Raw genomic sequence first — 6000 nt, 5'->3', positions numbered from 1 at the left:
CGACAGATTTATTCTGGAACAGGTTAAACCAGATAACTCCCTGGCGGCAAGGATTCTGAGGCTCTGTCTAACATACTTCGGACATTTTGTAAGGAGGGACCAGTCTTTGGAGAGGTTCATGATGCTTGGTAGCATGGAGGGACAGCTCAGGAGGGGAAAGCCCTCTATGAGGTGGATTGATTCAGTGACTGGGATAATCGTGATGGGTGTGTCGGAGACTGTGTGACTGGCACAGGACAGAGCAGAGTTTAAGGCTGTTGTACATAGGGTCACTATGAGTCGCAAGCTACTCCACGGCACATAACAACGGCATCAACAGGGTAGGGTAGGATTCTGAACTGCTGTACATAGGGCCACTATGAGTTGCAGGTGACTTGAGGGCACATAACAACCACCATTTCTTTCAGATTGTCCTTCTTGTCTCACATTCCAGTTAGTATTCATCATCTACCTATTCTTTATCCACTCTACCACCTCATATTGATCCTACTGTTATAACAACGGTGTTATGTAGAATTTTGTCTGTGTCTGTGTGAGTGTGTGTGTGTGTGTGACAGAGGTATTTGATTCAGCATAATGTCTTCCAGACTCCTCAATATTGTGTAGTATGTTATGAGTTCATTATTTTTCAGTGTGGTGCAAAATTCCACTGTGTGAAATTATGTGTGACAACAAGCAACTGTATGATTTATGGAGAAAAGATAGAAGTTGTTAATGGTTTTCTCTTGCTTGTATCTATAATCATCTAGCAATGAAGAAATAAACAGATGTGGTACCAGTAGTAAAGAAATCAAAATATGTTTTGAATTGGCAAAACCTGCTGTATTAAGAAAAAGTATGTCAATGTGCAGAGTATATATCAAGCCATCATCTTTACTATTACTTGCTGTGAATCTAAAATTTAGATGACTAAGGATGTGAGAATAAGAACTGATGCCTTTGAGTTGTCGTATTGGAAAACGTACTGAACAGAGTATCCTTGTTGAGGAATCTTTGTTGAGGAACACTTTCATGTTCCTCCTAAAGCTGAATTTAGAAATACCGTATGACACAGATATTTCATTCCCAGGAACATATCAAGGAAAACAGAACTGTTCATAATAGCCAAAACATGGAAACAGCCCAAATGTCCAGCAACAAACAAGCAGATTAACAAATTGTGGTAGAGTTACACAATGAAATACTACGCAGCTTTCAGGGACAACGATTTCGTAAAATATTATATAATGTGGGAGAGGCTAGAGAGCCTTATGCTGAGTAAACTAACTCAGTCTCATAAGGAAAAATACAGAAGACAATTATTGTAAGAAGGTGGAGAGATGACCAGGTGCGAGGGATGGAAGGGAACGGGGAGCAGGGAGACTGATGGTGGGGAGGGAGGAATAATGGGGTTATAGAGTTTTGTGGGAAGTGAGAAGGAATAAAGGAGTGGGGATGAAACTAGTAGGGACCTGAAAAGATGGGTAAGGATGAAAGCAGGTATAGATCAATGGTAATTGATTTTATAAAACACAGTCATCATATTAGGGCACAATGTGATAGACTGGCATGTGTGAAACAAAATATACATGAATGAAATACAATGTATACAATTTTTATATGCAAACCAACATAAAACTAAAAAACAATCTTTTAGAAAGTCATAGCTTTAGAAGGTATGTTTATGATTATTGTTGTGATAAATAGTTAATCTCTTTAGTTCTTTATTTTGCTTCTTGTACTGTATGTTTTTTGGGGGTCCATAGTTATAGTTTTCTTTCTAATGTGATTATGAGCCTATGAGACTGAAAAAATGTGTGTTTTCATGCTTTAACTTAATAAAATAGCTAAGAGTAATTTCTGAATTCCAGTAAATTCAATGTAATATTTTCTTATAGAAAAAATAATAAAATATACATTGGGAAAAATTACTTCAAAAGATTTCTTTGAAATTAAAAATGTAAAACCGGGCTTTCTGAGAGAGAAAAATAGCTTCCTACTATAAAGATTAAAGTCTTAAACACCTAACTGAGGTTCACTAAGTATGGAATCTCCTCAAGAACACTGAGTGTGACAATAGAATAATTTTGCAATGATTTTAGCTTTATAGTTGATCTCATCACCAGGGTATACAAGTTCTCAAAATTTTTCATTATTTAAAAAATTACCTTGTTCCTAATTGTTTTAATACTCATTTTATAATGAGTTTGTCAATATAACTTAAGCCTAAAAGGATTTGTATTTGATTGTTTTTAAACTAGCAGAAAATATTAGGAAGAATTTAGATTAATTATGTAAAACAAAATGTGTATGAGTGATTGTATAAATTACAAAATACACATAAAAAAGAATTTACATTTAAAATATTATCTTTGGTTTTAATAAGGACTATTTTAAATATTAGATCAAGAAGATATCATAAAGAATTATAATGAAATGTGTAAAATTGTAGTTGGAAAAATCAAAAGGAAAGAACACAATCATCAGTTCCCAAAATGAAAGAACTAAAGAAATTTTACAGCTTTTGGTCATAATATTGAAAGATTCTATGGATAAAATATTAAATATCCTTTGAAGCACCAAAAGAAATGAAAGGAGTAAGATTGTATATCATGTGCATTTGGATCGTTGCTGATGCATCTCCCTCCAACCATGCTTCATACATCATTTAGTCCAATTTCTTGGATCATTTTCTCATCTTTCAGATTGAACGTGTATGAATAAAGGATATGATGCTGACATACACCTTTCCTAACCATTTTAAACATAATAGTATATTTCTACTGTGTTCGAATGACTATTTTGTGTTCTATGCACAGATTCTACATTGGAATAAGAATTTTTTCTTGAATTTCAATTCTTCAAAATGTCATCCTTACTATGTTGAAGTCCATACAGACAAATACCTTTACATAGTCAATTAAACGCACACAAACCTTTTTCTAGTATTCTCTGCTTTCAGCCAAGATCAGTCTGACGCCAGGAATGATATTTCTTATTTCAGGCCCTCTTTCTAGTAGTTTCCTTCTCAGGCACTGCTTCATCCATTTTAAAATTACCTTTAGTAAAACTTTACTTGTATTTCACATTAGAGATGTTATTTGATAATTTTTACATTCTGTTGAATAATATTTAAATCATATCAAGACAAGTATGGATATCTTCCAGTCAAATTTTTTACTTCTATTCAGCTACTTACTAATGTAAAAAGCCACCATCGCTATTGCAACCTTCTTTTGTTTCCAACTAATGTAGATTATTATTGTTGTTGTTAGATGCCCTCAGTTGACTCTGACTTACAGTGACCTTATGGTCTGTACATCTGAATCTTCTCTATCCTGTAGTATCCTTGATATATTTAAGCCCATTTCGATAGTTGCTGTGTTAATCAATTTTTGTTGAGAGTTTTCATCTCTTTCACTTATTGTCCACATTTCAAAGCATGATGTGTTTTTCCAAGCACTGGGCCTTCTTAGCAAAATATCCAAAGTATGTAGAAAAAGCTTCATCATTCTTGCCTCCAAGGAGTACGTTGGTTTCACTTTCTCCATGACATATGTGTTTGTTCTTTTGGCAGTCCATAGAATATTCAGTAGTCTTCTCCAATATGACAACTCAAAGGATTTCTCACTCATTATCCAACATTCATAGGCAAAGGAAGTACTCGAAAAGACTATGGTTAGGATCAGGTGTACCTTTATCATTGCTCTTCAGGACCTCTGGGAGGTTTCTGACAGTAGATTTCCCCAATGCCTCATCTTTGATTTTTTCACTCCTGATACCATTGAAGTTGATTTTAGATCCAAGGAAGATTAAATAATTCGAAACTTTATTCTTCTTTCCATTTATTAGGACATTGACTATAAGCTCAGTGGTGAGGATTTTTGTTTTCTTTATGCTGTGATGTAATCTATATTGAAGAATATATTCTTTGATCTTCTGCAGCAAGTGCCTCCAGTCCTCCTTACTCTTAACAAGCATAGTTTTGTCTTCACCATATCAAAGGCTGTTGATGAGTCTTCCTCTGATTATGATTTTACATTTTTCTTCATAAAGTCCAGCTTCTAGAATAATCTGCATATAGATTAAATTGCTGTTGTTGTTGTTAGGTGCTGTTGAGACAGGTATGATTCATAGTGAGTCTACAAACAACAGACAGGAACCCTGTACTTGCCCGTGCCATCCATTTTCATTGCTAGTACACTTGATCTAATTGCTGCAGCAATGAGAGGTGTCAATTGTGACACTTCATCTTGTTGTGGATTATTATCTTTTCATTGACCTTCTACCTTTCTAAACATAAAGTTGATTTTCGAATAATAACCTTTACTAACAACATGATCAAAGAATGTGAGTTGAAGCTTTGCCTCTAAGGAACATTCTGGCTACATTTTCTCCAAGATATATGTTTATCCTTTTGACAATACATAGTATATTCAGTACTCTTCCCTAACACCTCAGCCCAAAGTCATCAATTCTTTTGTCATCCTTATTCATTATCCAGCTCTCAGATACATAGGAGGTGATTGGAGAAATGATGGCTTGGTCAGGCGTAATTTAATCTTTAAACTGATATTTCTCTTCAGTAATTTAGAGAAGCCCCAAACAACATATTTTCCCAGTGCTATATATCTAAAGCACTGTCTGTCTCCTGAAGACAGGATACAGTCCTGATACATATATTTCTTCATTTTAAACCATGCTTTGTTCCTTTGCTCCATTCAGACAACAGTTCTTTGTTCTAACTAAAGAGATATATATGACTGGTATGATCTCTTTACAACCTTACAAGCATTTCTTGATTGCTGACTTGTTGAACTTTGCTGTTGTTACTGAATTGAAATGATATCTCATAGTTGTTTTTACTTTCATTTCTCTGATCGCTAGAAATTTTGAATATTTGTTCATGTGTCTGCCATCTGAATGTCTTTTTTTGTGAAATGTTTATATCTTGTGTCCATTTCATAATCAAGTTATTTACCTTTTCCTTTTTTTTTTTGAGTAGGCGCTGGAGTATTCTATAAATTTTAAATGCAAGTCCCTAAACAGATATGCCGTTGACAAATATTTCTCCCCCTTATATATTCCCTGTTGGCCTTAGTGGAGAAGTTTTTGGTGTGCATATGGATTTTATTCTTAGAAAGTCCCATTCATCTGTTTTATCCTCTCCTGGTTGGAAATCTGTTCATACAATAGGTTAGCGCTTCAGAATTGTTCCTAGATTTTCTCTGATGAATTTTATACTGTGCTGGTGTGAATAAAAATTAGTACAACTGCTATGAAATATTGTCTGCTGCTTTCTCAAACAGTTGGAAAGAGAAATACCATTTGACCCAGAAATTCCACTATTAAGGATATACCTTAAAAAAACAGAGCCATGATTCTATAGGTTGATGTATATTCATGTTTATTTTATTTTCTTATTTATTTTAGTTGCCCACAAAACATTCATAAACTTAGGCTATAGAGCAGGTCATTCAGGGTGATTTCAATAAATTTTAAAAGATTTGAAATTAAAAAATGATACAAATTATAAAATTGATAACCATTGTATCCTGCCCATCATTACCCTATCTTTTCACCGGATCCTTCCCATTTTTTTTTTCTTTTCCTCCAAACACCAAACAGTGTAATACTGTTATTTCTCCCTTTCCTATCCTCAGCACCCCCCGACTTGAGGTCCCATACATGTTTTACTAGTTACTCTTCTATTTTTACAATAATGGTCTTATGCAATATTTGTCCTTATAAGATTGGGTTAGTTCACTCAGCATAATGCTTTCCAGCCTCTCCCAAGTTAAGTAGTATTTTTCGAAATTGTTGCTCCTGAATGCTGCATATTATTCCATTGCGTGAATGTACCACAATTTCTCAATCCATTAGCTTGTGGTTGGACATTTGGGCTGTTATCATGTTCTGGCAATAGGTAAATAATGCAGTTATGAACATTGTACAAATATCCATTTATGTCTCAGTTCTAATTTCCTTGGAGTGTAGTCCTAGTGTGGAATAGCTAGGCAC

The sequence above is a fragment of the Elephantulus edwardii genome, unplaced genomic scaffold, assembly GCF_000299155.1.
Source record: "Elephantulus edwardii isolate Elephantulus edwardi_28Jun2011 unplaced genomic scaffold, EleEdw1.0 scaffold00119, whole genome shotgun sequence".
NCBI classification, from domain to species: domain Eukaryota; kingdom Metazoa; phylum Chordata; class Mammalia; order Macroscelidea; family Macroscelididae; genus Elephantulus; species Elephantulus edwardii.
The sequence above is the reverse complement of the archived record's forward strand: the minus strand, read 5'-3'. Positions refer to the sequence as shown.